Below are 20,760 nucleotides of genomic sequence, written 5' to 3' on the forward strand. Positions count from 1 at the left end.
AAGATTTTTGGATGAAAGCCAGGTTAGACTGAGTTAGGAATTTATTAGCAATAATGGACGCAGGCCAACCACAGTTGATTATTTTATGTACTTAATTTCTACGCCACCCTTGCCATCTGTGGAACACATGGCGGTTTACAATATAAAAAAACACACCAAAAATGCATATTGCAGTAACAAACAAAAGCAATATCCCCACACATACATTTAAAGCACACAGCTTCCCCAAAGAATCATGGCAACTGTCGCTTGCCGTGTGCAGAGCTACAATTTCCAACATGTTTAACAAACCGCCAGGTTTCTTTGGGGGAAGTAATGTTACAGTGGTACCTCGGTTTACAAACACAATTGGTTCCGAAAGTCTGTACTTAACCTGAAACGTACTTAACTTGAAGCGAACTTTCCCATTGAAAGTAACGGAAAGTGGATTAATCGGTTCCAGACAGGTCCACGGAGTATTCAGCCTGAAACGTACTTAACCCAAGGTATGAGTGTAATTGGTTCCGAAAGTCCGTACTTAACCTGAAGCGTACTTAACCTGAAGCGAACTTTCCCATTGAAAGTAACGGAAAGTGGATTAATCCGTTCCAGACGGGTCCGCGGAGTACTCAACCTGAAGTGTACTTAACCTGAAGCGAACTTTCCCATTGAAAGTACTGGAAAGTGGATTAATCCGTTCCAGACAGGTCTGTGGAGTACTTAAACTGAAAATACTCAAACTGAGGCGTACTTAAACCGAGGTATGACTGTATTTGAAGGTATGGCGGGTACCCAGTCCAAAGTTCCCAAGTGGCTTCATGTACTGTCAGGCAGAGACTTCTGCCTGGACTCTGAAATTCCTGACTCTCTCACCATCTCTTCTGCTCCAGTGGCCCTAGGAGTGATGAGGGTGTCCAAGAGCAGGCAAGAAACCAAGGCGACTGCTGTGGAGAGCCCCACTGCTGAAGTGGGGATGTCTAGATCAGGCTTAGGCAAACTCAGGCCTCCATATGTTTTTGGGACTACATCTCCCATCACCCCTAGTTTAACAGGACCAGTGGTCAGGGATGATGGGAATCTGGAGGGCCGAGTTTGCCTATGCCTGGTCTAGATCAAGTGGTTCCTCCAGGTCTGTGATGGTGTGAAGACCTGCTTGAGGGACCTGCTCTTCCTCTGATGAGGTACCAGATCTGAGAAGCCAGATCCTCTGAACCTTACATCAGGTAAGGTGAGGTAAGACCTCACCTGGAGTACTGTGTCCAGTTCTGGGCACCACAGTTCAAGAAGGATACTGACAAGCTGGAACGTGTCCAGAAGAGGGCAACCAAAATGGTCAAAGGCCTGGAAACGATGCCTTATGAGGAACGGCTTAGGGAGCTGGGTATGTTTAGCCTGGAGAAGAGAAGGTTAAGAGGTGATATGATAGCCATGTTCAAATATATAAAGGGATGTCATATAGAGGAGGGTGAAAGGTTGTTTTCTGCTGCACCAGAGAAACGGACACGGAGCAATGGATTCAAACTACAAGAAAGAAGATTCCACCTAAACATTAGGAAGAACTTCCTGACAGTAAGAGCTGTTCGGCAGTGGAATTTGCTACCAAGGAGTGTGGTGGAGTCTCCTTCTTTGGAGGTCTTTAAGCAGAGGCTTGACAGGCATATGTCAAGAATGCTTTGATGGTGTTTCCTGCTCAGCAGGGGGTTGGACTGGATGGCCCTTGTGGTCTCTTCCAACTCTACGATTCTATGATTCTAGGTAAGTACACGATGGCTCATTTAGCCACTAGGCTACATAACCACTCTAAAGAGTTTTGTAGCCCGGTGGCAAGTGTAAAGGGAAGCCTTAACTCTTCGAACATGCTAGGACGAGCACTTAAATCACTCTTAAAAATAAAAAATAAAAAAATGTTTTTGCCAGCCATCAATCTGCCTGAGCACACACACCTCTGACAATGCTATTAATAGAAAGCTTGATCACAGTTCTGGGTACTGAAGGTTACATGCAATGCTCCAGTATCCGAGCCATACTGTGCAATATCATAAGGTCATCTGTTGACAGCAACAATGTACCCTTCCTTATCTGAGCTGGAATCTGGCCCGAGGTACCATTTGAATGCGGGTGTCGAAACCACCTGCATTTCAGCCACCACTCGAGGTCTGGAGAAAGTGGGGTCTCTCCTGCTGCCTTCCTCTCCCACGGCAGGGTCTAGTAGGACTCACTGGCTGCTTGCCATGCCCTTCTGATTTATAAATAAATCCTGGACATTCTGTGGCCAGACAGCCACGACTTCTCTGTCTCAGCAGGGTCACGGCTGGGCTCCCCCACCCAGCCCACTCTTTCAATCCAGTCACCAAACTGGATCTCCAGGGACCAATCTCAATTTCACCAGGCTACGATGGCCTTATCCCCCACTAAAACTGACTTGCGATATGGTCTATGCTGACTTGATCCAGGTTCTCTTGCTGGGGTTGTCCCCTCAGCCTAGCCTGGCAGCCAGCAGGTGGTGGGCGGCAGCCTAAGAGCTCGTTGACACATTGCACCAGGTGGTTTGCTGGATCTACTTTGTCTTTATAATGAAACCCTAAGATCTGCCAAACAGAGCCAGGTGCCAAAGAGCAGCTCAGGGGGAGAGGAATACACTTCCAATTAAGGAACAGGGAGCCTGCTCAGACCAGGGATGATTTGAGCTGGCTGCAGCCAATGGGAGCTGTAGTTCAAAACACCTGGAGGGTGCCCAGTTGTGGGAGGTGGCTATACCCAAAGCCCCAGCTGTCTAACAATAGGTTGTCTGCAATTCAGTGCCAGGCTGTGTACTGCACATTGCCTTGGTGTTTGTGTGCATGTTTCGGATTGTAATGGCTGGCGCTGATGGGAGTTATAGTCCAAAATCTCTGCAGGGCGCCAGATGGGCAAGAGTTGCTCTAGAGCAGTCTTCTCAGCCGCTCCGTTTTACAGCACCTTGGGCCAGTCACAACCCTCGCAGGGTTGTCGGGAGGATAAAAATGGGAGAGGAGAAGCCTGTACGCTCCCCTCCCCTCTGGTCTCACAGAACATGCAGAGAAATGAAGAGGGTGGAGCAATGAAAGACAAGATGATGAAGTCTTAGGCTGCTGAGGGAGGACCTGAGGGAGGAGGAGCTTTAGAGGGTCCTTACCATCGCCTCATTGGGGCAAGACCTACTGGGAAGATTTGCTGGGATCACTAGGCCTGCTGCTTTAGTGTTGTTGTTTTCAATAAATAGGGCCTTTTCAGTATTGGCCCCAACTTGGTGGAACGCTCTCTCACAGGAGACTAGGGCCCTGCGGGATTTGACATCTTTCCGCAGGGCCTGCAAGACGGAGCTGTTCCGCCTGGCTTTTGGCCTGGACTCAGTCTGACCCCTATGTTTTCCTCCCTTATGGTTTTTGACTTGGGCCTTTTTAAAAATGAGGCTGCATTTAAAATTTTAAATGTAAATTGTTTTTTTAACCTGTATTTTAACTAATTGGTTTTCTTTCTTTATGTCTTATTGTAATTTTACTGGTGTCAGCCGCCCTGAGCCCGGTTTCAACTGGGGAGGGTGGGGTATAAATAAAAAATTATTATTATTATAAAGAGTAAATTCACTGATACCAGTGTTTTTTTTCTTGTGAACCTACTCCTGACTCTGGCTCCGGGGGGGGGGGGGAAACCCACATATACAGTGGTACCTCGGGTTACAGACACTTGAGGGTACAGACGCTTCAGGTTACAGACTCCGCTAACCCAGAAATAGTACCTCGGGTTAAGAACTTTGCTTCAGGATGAGAACAGAAACCGTGCGGCGGCAGCGGGAGGCCCCATTAGCTAAAGTGGCATCTCAGGTTAAGAACAGTTTCCGGTTAAGAATGGACCTCCAGAACAAATTAAGTTCTTAACCCGAGGTACCACTGTACAAACATGGGAGGGGAAACCCTTGTGGCGGAATCAAAACAGCCCCATAAGGACTGAGCATGCTGAGTGGACAGAATACTGGCTGACTCGAGGGGGGAGTGAGGGGACAGAACGGGATGCAGTGTTCTGGAAAGCAGCATGAGTGGCTAGCTTCCTGAAACCCCAAAACAGGAGCACTCCACACACTGCAAAATTTTGTTGCAGGTCCCTGCTTGTGTAGTATCTAACATCCCTCTGACCTGACGCCTTGCTCCATTTTGGATATATCTCCCTACAACGGATCACACTGTTGGGCTCATGTGTATTCTCTTCACCTCCCAGCGTCTGTAGTTGTTATGATCTGAGAAACCCTTTGGGGGGGGGAGAACACATGGCTTCTCTTGGCTATATTTGGTGACTGAATTTCTCCAGGCAATTCGTCTGGTGGCTTTGCTCCTCTGTTTTCTCAGGAGCCCCTTTGATAAACCTCCAGATCGTGCTGCTTCATCGTGCAGTATTTTAAGCGAAGGAACTGTTTTGAAATGGATAACCCGGCCCCCCTCCTTTGTGGCCAATCCTGTCTGATTTGGACATTGGAAACGGAAGGTTCAGGTCCCCAATGAAATGAAGCTTACAGGTCATTTACAGGTGAGCCTAGCCTACCTTACAGGGCCGTTGTGAGGCTAAAGCAGCACTCTGTGCTCCTTGGAAGAAGAGAGGCAGAGTGCTAAATGAATGAATGAATGAATGAATACATGTATTTAATTTGTTAAAGGTGAAGGGACCCCTGATCATTAGGTCCAGTTGGAGACAACTCTGGGGTTGCGGCTCTCATCTCGCGTTATTGGCCGAGGGAGCCGGCGTACAGCTTCCAGGTCATGTGGCCAGCACGACTAAGCCGCTTCTGGCAAACCAGAGCAGTGCACGGAAACGCTGTTTACCTTCCCGCTGGAGCGGTACCTATTTATCTACTTGCACTTTGACGTGCTTTCGAACTGCTAGGTTGGCAGGAGCTGGGACCGGGCAACGGGAACTCACCCTATTGCGGGGATTCGAACTGCCTGATTGGCAAGCCCTAGGCTCTGTGGTTTAACCCACAGCGCCACCCGCATCCCATATTTAAATGTTTGTTATATTTAATTTGTTAGTTGTTAATTAATAAGCCCTGAACATTGACAGAATGGAAGGGAAGGATATGAATTATTAGAAAGAGGGAGAAACAAAAAAATAATAAAAAAATTCCTTCCAGTAGCACTGTAGAGACCAACTAAGTTTGTCATAGGTATGAGCTTTCGTGTGCATGCACACTTCTTCAGAAAGAGGGAGAGTGAGCAGGTTTGACCACTTTGCCCCATGCTAGGTTATCAGGGGTTTGAGACATACTTGCTAGGCGCTTGCATCATGCTGCGATTCGATTTCTAGGGAGGGAGTTGAACCCCCAAGAGCGAGACCCCTAACAACTGCACAAAATTTCAACAAAGCATTTTCTCCTAAGACGCAGAAACACAGACAAGGGTTTACCAGAAAGCTGAGTTTGTGTCTGGTAAGCACAGACAGTTATTCTGTGAACCATGTGCAGATGCATGGCTGCTTTCATCATGGACTCTGGATTTCAAGATTTGGATCGGCCTGGCAAACGTTCGTTTGTCATGGGCAGGAACCTTTTATTACCTTTTATTGGCGTCTGCAGACATTGGTGTGTTACCAAGGTGGAATGCAGAAGTCTGAATCATCTGGAAGGCAGAGGCATGAGTTCATTGGCAAGCTTTCTGGACTGCAGCCAAGTCAGTGTTTTCTTTCCAGTAATCTCTGCCGGGGAGATCTCCCCAGAGGAAGACGAAGAAAGACATCTAATCCCATGCATATCATTTCAATGCACATCCCATACCCGTTTCTCTCGGCGACGCCAACTGTTTTGCAAGCACTGGAAGGCTGCGTGCGCCTGCTGCTCAACACTGCGCCTCTTAAAAAAATTGTACTTAATGGGATAAATGCAGGGAATTGCGTAAAAGGTGCCAGATCATATGCAAAGTATTCTTGGATGTCTATAAGGAATTCAAGGAACACACTGTCTCTGTAGGCTGCCAATTTGAAAGTGTGTTTGTTATTGTATGCAGGGGAAAATGTTTGTCCTAGTAAATAGATCAGCTAGGAAGCAGCCTTGCACTGAGTCAGATCCTTCACTGATCCATCTTTAGCCTTGTCTACACACTGACTGGCAGGGTTTCAGACATTCCCAGCACTAACTGGAGATGGGGGGGATGTTAAACCTTCTGCCTGCAAATCAGGTGCCATGCAATTGAACTGCAGCCCTTTAACATCCTCTTTGCTGATGCTCTTGTTAAACCATTGAGTTTCACCACCAATTCAAATGCAGATCCCCCCCCCCCCGCCCAGAGACCTTAATCTACCTCCTGTCCATCTCCACATGCATGAAGTTCCCACACAGTTCCCCATCCAGACCCTGACTAGCTCCAAACCTGCTTAGCTTCACCCAAGGCTGCTGCATCAAACTAGCACAATATTTTGGCACTCCATTGGACAAGGTTGGATTTTTTTGACTACAGGTAGGTAGCCGTGTTGGTCTGACGTAGTCGAAACAAAATAAAAAAAAATTCCTTCCAGCAGCACCTTAGAGACCAACTAAGTTTGTCATTAGTATGAGCTTTCGTGTGCATGCACACTTCTTCGGATACCTTTATGCGGCTCAATGTGGTGCCGTCCACATTTTTGGCGTTAACTTGTGACCCCGATTTGCTGTGTCAGTTTGGGGGGACAGCACAAAACATGGGGTCCACAGCACAAAACTAGCACTAAACTTTACCATTCGTTTTGGATCCAGAATTCTGGGGTCACACATTAATGGAGCTGCTGTAGCTCATCATATGCTTCTAGATCAGTTGTTGGACTGCCACCAGCCCCGGGCAGCATCGCCAATTGTCAGGGTCCAGGGATGGTGGATGTTGGTAGTTCAACAGAGGATCACAGGGGTTTCCTGTGCAGAAGGCACTGGCAAAGCAGAACCCCACCTCACCCCAGCAGCTCAGCTTTTGACAGGTGGGTGGGATCAACTACCTACCAGCCAGCTGACACCAGAATGAAATCAGAGGATTGAGGGGTGAGATGCCCGGTCCACCTGCCAAAATTGGCCCATTGGGTGGGGGAGATAAAATCTGGGCCCGTGGGGCAAAAAGTATGCCTTACCCCTGACCTAGTACATTTCTCTGATGAAAATAGGGACATCCTATTCTGCATCAGGAAGATTCTCCCCCGTTTGATCTCGTCGTACACATAGACATCTTACACATGTACACACCTGTCATCTTTGAAGTCTCTCAGCCTGACTCACCTCACAGAGTGTTTGTTGTGGGGGAGGAAGGCAAAGGAGAAGGTTAGCCACTTTGAGACTCCTTAGGGTAGTGATAAAGCGGGATATCAAATCCAAACTCCTCCTCCTCTTCTTCTTCTTCTTCTTCTTCTTCTTCTTCTTCTTCTTCTTCTTCTTCTTCTTCTTCTTCTTCTTCTTCTTCTTCTTCTTCTTCTTCTTCTCTGCCTAACCTACCTCACAGGAACGTTGTAAAGAAAAAAGAAAAAATATGCGAGGGACAGGATAATGTACAACGCCTTCAACAGATAAGGGGAATGAAATAAAATTTTGGCTGTAAAAAAAGGTAAAGGACCCCTAGACGGTTAAGTCCAGTCAAAGGTGACTATGGGGTTGCAGCACTCATCTCACTTTCAGGCCTAGGGAGCTGGCGTTTTTTCCACGGACAGCTTTCCAGGTCATGAAGCCAGCATGACTAAACCAAATCTGGCGCAACGGAAACCAGAGCACACGGAAATGCCATTTACCTTCCTGCCACAGCGCTACCTATTTATCTATTTGCACTGGTGTGCCTTCGAACTGCTAGGTTGGCAGGAGCTAGGACAGAGCAACGGGAGCTCACCCCATAAAGGGGATTAAAACTGCCAACCTTCTGATCAGCAAGCCCAAGAGGCTCAGTGGTTTAGACCACAGCACCACCCTCTCCCTCTGAATTTTAGCTGCCTTGAGTTGCTGTCAGGAAAAAAGGCAGGAAATAACAATAAGAAAAAGGAGGAGGAGGAGGAGGAGAGTAGCAGCAGCAGCAGCAGCAGCAGCAACAACAACAACAACAACAACAACAACAACAACAACAACAACAACAACGAGACCAATTGCAGTCATTAACAGTCTTTAACAGTCATCAACAGGTTTACCATTCCTATCAGCCCATCACCCATTCCCATCACCCCCACCACCCTCTGACTATACATAAGGGTCTGGTTACTTCTGTTTCAGTGTATCTGAAGAAGTGTGCATGCACACGAAAGCTCATACCTATGACAAACTTAGTTGGTCTCTAAGGTGCTACTGGAAGGATTTTTTATTTTTATTTTGACTGCGTCAGACCAACACGGCTACCTACCTCTAACGAGAATGATCAGGAACATACCAGAGAGTAAATCCTATTGAACTCAGTGGGGCTTAGTTCTGAGTAAAAATGCTTAGAATTGCAGTGTAAGGCTGCCTGCTTTCCAGTAGCCACTATGAGCTGCCCTAAGGAGGAGGGTGGCAGCAGCAGCAGCGGCGGCCACAGAGGGACCATGATGAAGGCATGAAGAGGCCAGAAAGAGGCAATGGGGTGCTCCCTCGCAGCCACCACCGCTGCTGCCAACGTCACTCGGGACAAGCGCCAGCTCTTCCTCCTCCCCAAGCTCAGTGTGGTGGTGGTAATGGCAAGGGAAATAGGGACATTCCAAATCAGAAGCCAGGATGGCTTTTGTAATTCTGAGACTGTCCCTGAAAAATAGGGACACTTGGAGGGTACGAGAACCACATATGCCACTTGGGACTCCTCGGAGAAAAAGGTGGGATATAAATGCAACCAGTCCGTCAGTCAATAAAGTAAGAAAGAGAGAGGGCGGTGGGGCAAAATGCAAATTTCAACTGGCCACAGACATCGAAAGGGACCACCGAAAGTGTTGGCTGTACTAACTTGCTGCAATATATCACCCTAAATTTCTCCTGTGGAGACGTAACCTCAAGAGCTGCTGTGCTTTTAATTTCTGAGCGCCAAGCCAAACTTCACAGCAATTCCATCAACTCCTTGCTCGGAACAGCGGCTGACTGCGCAACCTTTGGAGACTGTAATTGGGAGTGAGTCTCTCTTCTGCTATGAGTGAGGAGCCTGGGGAAAACAAGCAGCATTTAAAAAACAAAAGAGGGCTATTACTGTCACCACTGGTTCTCTCGAATCATTATTGGCTTATTTACTTATATTTTTGCAAGTGGGTTCAAAGCAGCAATTTTCATGCCTCTTTTTTCCCCCTGCCAGCCTTTTCTGGGGGAACCTGCGGTTGCTCTGTGGTACATCCCTGGATTGAGATATGAATGCATTGTCTGGATGAACAGTGGTACCTCGACTTACGAATTTAATGCGTTCCGAACGGACATCCGTAAGTCGAAAAAATTCGTAAGTCGAATCCCATAGGAATGCATTGGGAGAAAAAATTCGTAAGTCGAAGCAACCCTATCTAAAAATTCGTAAGCCGAAAAAATCCTATCTAAACCGCATCCAAGATGGCGGACGGAGCTCCGTTCGTAAGTCGAAACATTTGTAAGTCGAGTCATTCGTAAGTCGAGGTAGCACTGTACAACCTTCTGGGCACGATCGGCCTTATTGGGAGCAAGCGCTTCTTCCTGTTTGCAGCTGATTGGCTGGTCCTTGTGAGGATGGGAAACTGCCTCCCTGTTATGTACTGAGCTGAATCCTAGAACAATAGGATCCAGAATGCAGCAGTCTGATTGGTCTGCAGGAGCCACCCAATCCAGCTCCAGGTGGAAGTGAATCAGCAACCTGATTAGCCTGCAGGAGCAGCCAATCAGGCTCCTGGATGAAGCGAGTCAGCAACCTGATTGGCCTGCAGGAGCAGCTAATCAGGCTCCTGGCGGAATTGAATCCGCAACCTGATTGGCCTACAGGAGCAGCCCTGAAGTAGCCAATCACGCAAGGCCCATTGTGTAAATAATGTATATATAGCAGACGTTTTGGGGAAAGAGCCATTCTTCTTTTGCTACTACAAGCTGAATAAAGAGCATGAAATTCACTCTCGACTCCGAGTATATTTCACTCCCCTTCCTGCCTGGACCAGCGTTTTAAGATTTAACATAAGATGTTCCAAGAATTCTCTGGTTGGCTGCTAAGTCACTCTGTGGATTGCCATATGTGTCAACTGCCCCAGGAAAAAAATGGAACATCCCGTTTTTTTCTCGCAAGGGGACAGTGGCCAAAATGGCCACTTCAGTCTTGCGTGATTTCAGACTCTACTTTTGGCGGGCATGGGACCAAAATATGCATTTGTGGGGGGCACACAAGATCACTGTACTTTTGGGGGGCAGCATTCTTGCACAGCACCCCAAAATGTGCATTTTGGGGTGCCATGCAACCTGAATGGCTGGCAGCTGCAACTTTGCCAAAGTGCCCAGGCGGTCTGCTTCCAGTAACGAGCTTGAGTGACATTGGAGCAGCTGGCAAGGGGGGACACTAGTTCTGGTGGGCTGTGGGAAGGCAGCAGTGAATGGAAAAGAATGGAAAAGAAATTTTCTTGTACGCAACTGCTGCTGCAAGAATGCTGATTGCAATGAACTGGAACGGGGAGAGGGTTCCAACAAAATTAGATTGGCAGAATAAATTACTAGACTACGCCAAAATGGCACAAATGACAAACAAGATGAGGGGCAATACAAAGCAGAGATTTATTCAAAAATGGGACATGCATAGCTGCCAAGTTTTCCCTTTTCTCACGAGGAAGCCTATTCAGCATAAGGGAATTTCCCTTTAAAAAAAGGGATAACTTGGCAGCTATGGACATGTTTAAGAAATATTTAGAAAAATACAATAGTGGCGTGGCATCTATGGTAGCGTTTGAATGACTTCTATGTAAAATAACAACAACAAAAAAATAAGGTAAAGAGATGTGAAAAGGCGTAAGAAATTATAAGATAACATAAAAAGAACAAAGTAATAATTATAAGTACAACTGATAATAGAAATCGTAAACACACAGGGGGTGACGGGAAGTCTTATGTATTCTAGTAAGAATGTATGGTGAAATGGATTGTATAGATTGAACTGATTTGTATACAGTACTTGGAATGTATATCTTATCACACTGCCTTTCCAAACTGCTGCCCAAGATAACAAGCGCCCCAATGTGACTCATGATAGGGCTGGCCTTGGGTTGTGCAGTCTCATTGCATTCAATATTTTTTTCTGTATGCTGTCCTTTGAAAATAAAGACATGTACAAGGTTGCAGCAATTACTGGAGGTGGGTAGCACTGATTGGCTAGTCTCCATCTCATCATCAAAATCTCTCTGCAACCCCTAGAGCTATTTTCCAACTCCCCCTGCCCCAATCCAAGTTTCCTTGTTTAGAACAGGCACCCCCAAACTTCGGCCCTCCAGATGTTTTGGACTACAATTCCCATCTTCCCCGACCACTGGTCCTGTTAGCTAGGGATCATGGGAGTTGTAGGCCAAAACAACTGGAGGGCCGCAGTTTGGGGATGCCTGGTTTAGAAGCAGGGGGAAATAAGCTGAATGGTGAACATATACTGTAAACAGGTAAAGCTACCTTTAATTAAACATAGCAGCAAAACGTGGAGGAAGAATTAGGTGGAACTGAACTTTGAAGAAAGAGCGTGCATCTGACGTATACATTTTAATGCCAGAAAGGATCCGAGCTTGTTAACCACTGCGGGGTTTTAAACCCCCCCCCTTTAAAAGCAATTGTCTCCTCCGGCCTAGAAACTCCACCAAGATTAGAATTCAAGGCTTCCTGGTGAAATAAATGGGCGAAAGTTCCATGAGACAAAAGAAAGTACTTGCTCACACAAGGCATATGGAACACACATGATTCACTGGGGAGAGGGGGCAGAGTATCTGCTTTGCATGCAGAAGGTCCCAGGTTCAATCCCTGGCATCTCTAGGCAGGGCTGGGAGAGAGTCGCTGCCTGAAACCTTTGAGAGTTCTGCCAGTCAGTGTAGACGATACTGATCTGAATCACGCAGTATTGTATTGCGTAAACAACAAAAAGACCCAAGTTCTGAAAATTGACTTCTTGTTGTTGATGCCCCGTTGCCAACGAACCATATCGCTGTGCGTTCTTCCTCCCGAGTCAATACCAGGCAGTTTCCTGTGTTCTTATAAGGTGCCATTTGTTTCCAATGGCCTCGCTCTTGAACAGTTCCTGCTTTCTTTCAGGAAGGTTTCAGCAGCAGAACCTCTTGACCCCGAAGTATCTGTTCTGACTGGCAGCGGTTGCCCGAGAAGTCAAGCACAGCTCTTTTCAAGCCTCGCTCCCTGCTGTTCTTTTCCGCGGAGCTACTGAGGAGGCAAAAACCTTCTGTACACAAAGCACCTGCTCTCCGCAAAGCAACGGCTCCTTCAGAATCTGCCCAGCACGATCCGAGTGTCACACCTAATATCAGGAATGAAGAATACGAAGTCCCCGTGCTCTAGCCATGCGGTCTGCATCCGGGGAATGCCAATACCTGCAAACCATCACCCTCGTCATAGTTACCCGTTTGTACTTTCCATCTTGTTGAACATTTGGGATTGTTTGCTGTCTGGCAGATGGAAAGAAGAGAGACAGCTTACGAGTGACAAGTCAGTTTCTCTCCTTTCCCACACAAGCGAACTCTCTGCTTTTGGTCACGCTGCACCCCTCATATTGATAACAGCTGTGGGATCCTGGTTTTGGGTGGGTGGGTGGGTGGGTGGGTGGGAGAGAAGAGCTTGAAACTAGTAAAAAAAAGGAGAGAAAAAGAAACCCTGTCATCCCATAAGGTGTCAAAAGCACAGGCATCTGTATGTAATCATCATGAGACCCCATTCAGATCCACTTATTAGGGAGGCTTCAACCAGGGACCTCACAGAAGGTATGGATATACAGTGGTACCTCTGGTTAAGAACTTAATTCGTTCCAGAGGTCCGTTCTTAACTGAAACTGTTTTTAACCTGAAGAAGAAGAAGAAGAGGAGGAGGAGGAGGAGGAGGAGGAGGAGGAGGAGGAGGAGGAGGAGGAGGAGGAGTTTGGATTTGATATCCCGCTTTATCACTACCCGAAGGAGTCTCAAAGCGGCTAACATTCTCCTTTCCCTTCCTCCCCCACAACAAACACTCTGTGAGGTGAGTGGGGCTGAGAGACTTCAGAGAAGCACCACTTTAGCTAATGGGGCCTAGTGCGCGATTTCTGTTCTCACCCTGAAGCAAAGTTCTTAACCTGAGGTACTATTTCTGGGTTAGCGGAGTTTGTAACCTGAAGCGTTTGTAACCTGAGGTACCACTGTACTCAAGGCCTCAAGGCCTTTAGGAATTAGGAAGGTCCAACACACACCCCTTTGACCAATGTAGGAGATTTGCATAGCTGCCAAGTTTTCCCTTTTCTCGCGAGGAAGCCTATTCAGCATGAGGGAAAATCCCTGTAAAAAAGGGATAACTTGGCAGCTATGGATTTGCAGTCAAATCTAACAATGCATATTATTGCGGGTTAGCATGGGAAGGGAGAAGACTACAGAGCCACATTGCTGATAGGCAGACCCAAAGATGTAATTGCTAGAGCGGATTTTATGTGATGTCATTTCCCCTCCTCTCTTGGGCAGGAGGAATCGAAGTAGTTTTTCTGTTCCTTCCTGCTCTCTCTTTTCTCTTCCACCACCAGCAATGGGAGCACACGCAGATCCAACTGCTCCAGCATCAGGCATATGCCTGAGGCTGCCTATACTGTAGATAGAAGTCTTTTGCCTGCATTTATTTTGCTGCTGCTGCTGCTGCTGAAAATTAACGCATGACTGTAAGTAAATAATACTTTAAACTTACTTCTCAGTCTGTTGTCTGGTTCTTTGTTAAGCGGGGTGAGAAAGGGGGAGCCAGCTTGCTTTGCAACTGGACTTCATTAAAGGAAAGCTTCACCGCCTAGTCCTATACATTTGGTTTTTCTGAAATCGGGTATCTATTATGGACAGATGTGTTCTGAATTGCCTGATGGAGTAGGAAGGTTTTCAGCAGGCATTCAAAACAGAAGACACGTGCCATATATTTATTGGCAGGCCATATCTTCCCATGCCCCAGTGAAGCAAGTTGGGACATGACCTTGATGGAACCCCTGCCCATCTCACTCAGCCCCGCCCCCTTTCAGCTCTCGGCTCCCTCCTCCCTCCCTTGGGGCTCCCCACTCTGCCCATACCATCCCACTGATGGGACACTTATGCACCTTTGCCTGCCTCCCTTTGTCCACATATCTCTTCTGTACTTCCAGAAGCCAGTGCGGCTTCCGGGGGGGAGGAAGAGGAAGGAATGGTACGCAAGCAGAAGGTGAGAGCGCGGCACCCAAAACACACACCTTTAGGTCCCGTGCTCTGGTGGGAGCCAACTGACTCTCGCCAGAGCGTGGGACCAAAAAATGTACATCTTTTGGTGCTGCTCTCTGGCCTGAGTAGATTAAGCTGGCAGGTAGGAAAAAGACTGTACAGTGGTACCTTGGTTCTCAAACTTAATCCATTCTGGAAGTCCATTCCAAAATCAAGGCGCACTTTCCCATAGAAAACAAAATAAAAAAATTCATACCAGCAGCACCTTAGAGACCAACTAATTTTGTCATAGGTATGAGCTTTCGTGTGCATGCACACTTCTTCAGATACCTACGTATATGAAGAAGTGTGCCTGCACACGAAAGCTCATACCTATGACAAACTTAGTTGGTCTCTAAGGTGCTGCTGGAATGATTTTTTTTATTTTGTTTCGACTACGTCAGACCAACACGGCTACCTACCTGTAACTTTCCCATAGAAAGTAATGCAAAATGAATTAATTCGTTCCAGACTTTTAAAAACAACGCCTAAAATAGCAATTTAACATGGATTTTACTATCTAACAAGACCACTGATCCATAAAATGAAAGCGATAATCAATGTACTGTACTATAAAAAAAAGACAGTATTGTAGATGATAAAAATTAAGATTATTATTATTTTCTTACCTGCACTGATGATAGTCATTGTTTGGATGGGGGGCTTTTATCCATTTTCGCAGTCACACAATCAATCAATCAGTAGCTGAACTGGGTTCCACACAGTCACAAAAAAACAAATTAACCGAAAAAACCACAAAAACGCAAAATAAATAGCAAAAATAAAAGTGCCAAACTTAATCTGTTCCAGAAATCCATTTGACTTCCGAAATGATCAAAAACCAAGGCACAGCTTCTGGTTGGTGCAGGTGCCCAGGAAACAATAGCCGATAGCTGCATCAGATGTTCGGCTTCCGGAAAACGTTTGAAAACCGGAACACTTACTTCTGGGTTTCTGGAGTTTGAGAACCAAAGCGTTTGAGAACCAAGGCCTTTGAGAACCAAGGTACCACTGTATTCCTCCTCTAGACACTCATTCTCTGTCTTCTCCTCTTAATGATTAGTTTAGCCTTGAGGAGCTTGGAACATTTCTATCTTATGACCCACCTTTCGCCCTGGAGTGGAGAGAATAAACAAGAGGCGGTTTTGTCATTGCGGGGAGGAAACTCTCATATTGACATTGCAACAGAATCTGGAAATCCCTTCCAAGGTTATGGAATCAGTCATCATGTTACACAATGGCTTTGGACAGAACGCTATTGTGGCATGTGGGTAAATAACTAAATCTCGGTGTAGCTAGAAGGTAAACATGTTTCTTTAATGGGGCACTGGCTGTCCATCGGGGGGGCTTGCCTGAAGGTGATTCCATACTTGATGATAGACCTTTCCCTGCAGGCTTGGGCAAGGTTTGGAGAGAAATATTTGGGAGCAGGGATGTAGCAGAGAAGTCACTGGAGGTTCTGCAGCCAGCTCACAAGAAACAGGATGGGGGGGGGGGCAGAAGGGGAGCGGAAACATCAGTGCTTGCTTTTGTGGATACTGATGAGGTGTCGCAGATGAGCTCAGTCGATACTCAGCTTGTATGTTTGGATAGCAGATACAAGTGGGGCCCACCCAAGAGCCAGGTGCTGTGGTTTGAGTGTTGGACAAGGACCCAGGAGACCAGAGTTCACATCCCCACTCAGCCAAGAAGCTCGCTGGGGGACCTTGGGCCAGTCACCATCTCTGTCTAAGTTGCGTGTGTAGACCCTTTAACCTTCCCCAAATAAATTCAGACAAGACTCAAATGTTAGGTTTGGTTTTTGGCAGAATTTAGGCCACAACTTTATTGATTACAATCAAGTGAGTGGTTGCATAGGCTCTGGTTCGACTAGCTCCCTGCACCCTTGCAGGCAGCGCTGACCCAGGGCACACCATAGGTCAGCCTTGGGTAAATACCCGGCATAGTGGAAGGCGGGGTCAAACCAGTCCACCAGCCAGATGCCCCACTGGATTCTGGCTCCGGGCACACCCCCTCTCAGGGAAGACCATCCAAGAGTCCCTGGATTCCTTTAATAGAATACCCATCGCATAGGGATGGCCAGACCGCTCTGCCACCCCCATCACCTGAACCAGAGCCTATCCGCAACCTTACAAGTTGTGACGATTTGCTACGCGGCGGGCGAAACCCAAATGGCACCAGCCAATCTGCCAAGTGGGGAAAATTCCTGCCGTGCCCCTGTCCCAACGACAGACGACACATGACGGCATAGCAATGTCATGCGTGCAAGCCCTAAATATAGGGAGAGGTGGGCAGGTGTTCCGATGCACTGGCCCCAAAGAAGAAGCTCAGGGACACGTACAGGGCTTAAATAGAGGTCCCTCGATACTAATTTGCTGGCATCCCATTGGTCTGATTGCACCCAGCATCGAGGGACCTCCAATAGGGTGTTGTGGCCACCCAAATGTTCCCACCCACAACACAGTGTCTGGTTGCCAGGTCACACCACAACACGTGCCCTCTGGTTAGGGAGGACCCAATCTACCTTGCAGGATGGTTGTTTTAAGGATAAAATGGGGGAAGGACCATGCAAACTATCTTGAGCTGCTTGTGGGAGAAGCAGACTATAAATATAGTCATAAATAGACTCATGAGAGTTGGAAGGGACCCCAGGGGCCATCTAGTGCAAGCCCCTGCAATGCAGGAATCTCAACTAAAGCATCCATGGCAGATGGCCATCCAACCTCTGCTTTAAAACCTCCCATGAATGCATAGCTGCCAAGTTTTCCCTTTTCTCGCGAGGAAGCCTATTCAGCATAAGGGAAAATCCCTTTAAAAAAGGGATAACTTGGCAGCTATGCATGAATGAGAGGCCATGACCTTGGTTTGAGTCCTGCTATCCAGAGCAGGAGAAAACAAACTTGCTCCATCTTCCACGTGACAGCCCTTAAGATATTTGAAGATGGCTATCATATCTCCCTCCAGTCTCCTCTTTTTTCAGGCTAAACATACCCAGCTTCTTCAACTGTTCCTCATAAGGCTTGGTTTCCTGACCCTTGATCGTCAAGGTTGCCCTCCTCTGTACGCCTTCCAGTTTCTCCATATCCTTCTTGAATTGGGCTGCCCAGAACTGGGCTCAGGACTACAGGTGGGGTCTGACCAAGGCAGGTTAGAGTGGTACCCAAGATCTGGACACTATACTTCCGTTGGTTCACCCTAGAATTACATTAGCCTTTTTTGCTGCTGCATCACAGTTGACTCGTTTTAAGCTTGTGTTCCACTAAGACCCCTAGATAAATAAATGCAATAAATAAATAAATAAATAAATAAATAAATGCAATATTGTGTTATATTATATGCTGTTGGGTATCTCTGGACCAAACTAGACATGTTTATAGCACAGTTTCTTGTTTTAAAAAAGAGCTATTCAGTCCAGCATACATCTCCACCGAATGCCTGTATTATTATCTTTAATTTAAAAGGAGCCTGGTCAATTTAAACTTCCCCATTTTGGACAGTGCAAAAGTTACATTTATGAAACCTAGTAGGAAGTACCGTGTTTCCCCCTTTTTAAGACACCGTCTTATTCTTTTTTTTACTCAAAAAACCCCACGGTGTCTTATTTTCAGGGGATGTCTTGTACCTTAAGGCCTCCTCGGAGGGGCCAGGCAGCTGGCTCGGGGTGCTGCTGGGCGCTCTGTGCGGTGCTGCTGCAGCAGCCGGTTCCAAGCACCAAGGCAGCAGGCCGGTTCCGGTGGCGAGGTGGCAGGCAAAAAAAAGGAAGAAGAAGAGGCCAGGCCGCTCCGCTCCCTCCAGCGCTGCAGGGTGCTCCAAGTGCTCGGCGCTGCGGAGCGCTTCGCTCTGCAGCCGCCGGTTCCGGTGGCGGGGTGGCCGGCAAAAAAAAAGATTAAAGAGGCCAGGCCGCTGCCCTCCGCCTGGCGCTGCAGGGCGTTCCGAGCGCTCGGCGCTGCGGAGCGCTCCGCTCTGCAGCTGCCGGTTTCGGTGGCGGGGCGGCAGGCAAAAAAGGAAAAAAAAGAGGCCAAGCCACTGCGCTCTGCCCGGCGCTGCGGAGCGCTCTGCTCTGCAGCCGCCGGTTCCGGTGGCGGGGCGGCAGGCTGCCTCGGGCAGGCAAAAAAAAGAGAGGCCAGGCTGCTGGCGCGGGCGCTCCAGGCGTTCGCTGCTGCAGCAGCAGCCGGTTCCAGGCCCCTCTGGCTGGCTGGGTCCCACTGGCTGGCTGGGGCGCTCGACGGTCTCGTTCTACACGGCATGGAGGTATGCCTTATTTTCGGGGGGTGTCTTATGTTTCACTAATGCTAAAAAATGCTGCCATGGCTTACTTTCTGACTACGTATTAAAAAAGGGGAAACACGGTAATTACCCATTCCCATCTAGCTAATACACCCCAAGAAACAAGTTGTAGAGGGACCTTCATGTAAAACCAAATATGGTGCTCTGGCATGCTTTTCAGGAATGTGGAGTTCCTGGCCCATCACAGGTGTCTTTTCAATTTGTGCAATATGCGACCCTCCTTTCAATCCTACTTGGCCCTGCAAAATTCCAATCAGTGCCTGCCATGTAGTTTCCTGCTGAAATCTGGTAACTTTTCACACCCCAAATCTCCCAGGGTTGGGGTATTTTTTGGTCCTACTTTTGTTGCACGATAACGCAAGAGTGCCCCCGCAATGGGAACAATGCCACTTTTGCACTGTACATTTAAAGCATGATGAAACCACTTTAAATGGTTGGGAGCTGTGCCTTGTTAATGTGGGAATGTTCAGGGATGTGGATGAGGAGATATTGTTTAATATATCCTATCCCCGCTTGCGCTAGCAAGCACCAAATTTTAGCAGAGTAAAAACATTCCCCTTTTGCAAAATACACAGCAGAAAAGCGTTTGCGCAGGCTTGATTTAAGGCTGTAAAATAAAGTGTATCTTCCAGGTATTTCCCCCTTTTTCCATCTTAAAAGAAAAGACACGACACAATGCTCTTAAAAGTATCAAAGATGTTTACTTACAAGCATCTCGAGGTACAGCACACTCAAGAGGTAGACTTGCTTAGGTAAAAAGTGATATATACATGTGAAGTTCACTTATAGGAAGTGAGACTCCATCTCATCTCTCTCTGGGCTGGAAGCCTAGAGGGAGACTCACTAAGATGTTGCTTCTTAGATGTGTGTAGTCCAAGAGGTCTGGACCAAGAGAGGGAAATGGCTTCTCGCTAGTGAATTTATCTGCCGCTTCCCCAACTCATTTGCATGTGGAGGAACAGGAAAACAAGCTAGTCATGTGTTCCTCCACAGTCCTCCAAGTGGACTCTCTAGGGATTGTTGTGACTTGACTGCACTTAATCCTTTGCATCCCACAGTTAAAAAGGTGCAGAGAGTTGTTGGGGGAAGCCCTATAATCTCCCTTGGAGAACTGCATTTTCCAAAGCTCCCTTCAAATGGGGATTGATTGTAAAACCACCCTGGAAATTGTAGCTCAGTGAGAGGAATATGGGGTCCCCTAACAATGCTCAGCACCAACGTATCACAAACGACAGCTCCCAGAATTCTTTTGGGTTAGCCATGGATGTTTATAGTGGTAGTGTGAATTTGGCCTAATATTTGGGGAAAATCACAGAGCAACTAAAAGCTCAGAATGATACGTGGATGGTGCAGTAAAAAATCTCCACTAACGCATCATTATTGGGTCAGTGATGTGCTGCAGAATATACCCGCAAGACCCCTCCAGTCTAGATGGGTTTTCCAGAAATATGTGGTTAAGCCTGTTCAGTGGTTATTTATGCAAGGGTTGTTGGCCATGTACGACTGAGGAGCCTGAAATTTCACAGCACTTCCACTTACTGTGGCTTTTATGTGGTTCTGCGTGGGCTCCCAGTCAACACCCGGTATGCAAAATGAGGAAACTGTCAGTTGCATGGAAATGTTGACAGCGCTTCGCATGGCTGGTGAATATTCAGAGTTTTAGAGCTATGTTAATGAAAGCGGGGCAGTTACTATTAGGGGATTCCCTACACCTCCACTGCCTTCGTGGGCCACATGCCCGATGAAAGCAGTACTTAGCAGTGATACCTTATGGGATTCTCATTCCGCTAGTCCCTAAGATGTCATAGTATTTTTTGAACTTTTTATGCATTTGTTCCTAAATTTCTGAGTTAATGCAATGAAAAGTGGGGGAGTGGAAGAATAAAGATGCATACTGTGCCCAAATAGTTTTAAATCAAATATATTTGTAGACTGCAACTGGTTTTTTGTTTTTTGTTTGTTTTTAATGATACAAGAGACTTTTCTTCTTCTCAAAACAATCTAGTGACACCTAGTGGCCTGTTGTATAATGGACTCAAAAACGATTGCAGATACCGGTAGGAGGGAAAGAGCCATGGCTGATTTCTGCTGGCATCCAATACTGTGGCCACGGGAGAAGCAAGAACCTCTTGGAGTGTTAATGCTGTGAGCCCACCCATTGCAGGTTCA

General features: G+C 47.1%; 1 long non-coding RNA gene across 2 annotated transcripts; it reads right to left on the minus strand.

Annotated features, from left to right (window-relative positions):
* Positions 1-6,276: 6,276 nt before the first annotated feature.
* On the minus strand, positions 6,277-19,440 carry LOC132593245 (uncharacterized). Of its 2 annotated transcripts, none has more exons than XR_015947009.1 (3): positions 19,300-19,440; positions 14,934-15,418; positions 6,277-12,697 (listed from the first exon to the last, which is right to left on the minus strand). It is a non-coding gene; the product is annotated as an uncharacterized LOC132593245 (long non-coding RNA). The 2 variants fall into 2 exon arrangements; XR_009558606.2 differs by lacking the exon at positions 19,300-19,440 and adding an exon at positions 17,296-17,529.
* Positions 19,441-20,760: the final 1,320 nt, after the last annotated feature.

Source organism: Zootoca vivipara, chromosome 14 (genome assembly GCF_965207765.1).
Source record: "Zootoca vivipara chromosome 14, rZooViv2.hap1.1, whole genome shotgun sequence".
In the NCBI taxonomy this organism is placed as follows: domain Eukaryota; kingdom Metazoa; phylum Chordata; class Lepidosauria; order Squamata; family Lacertidae; genus Zootoca; species Zootoca vivipara.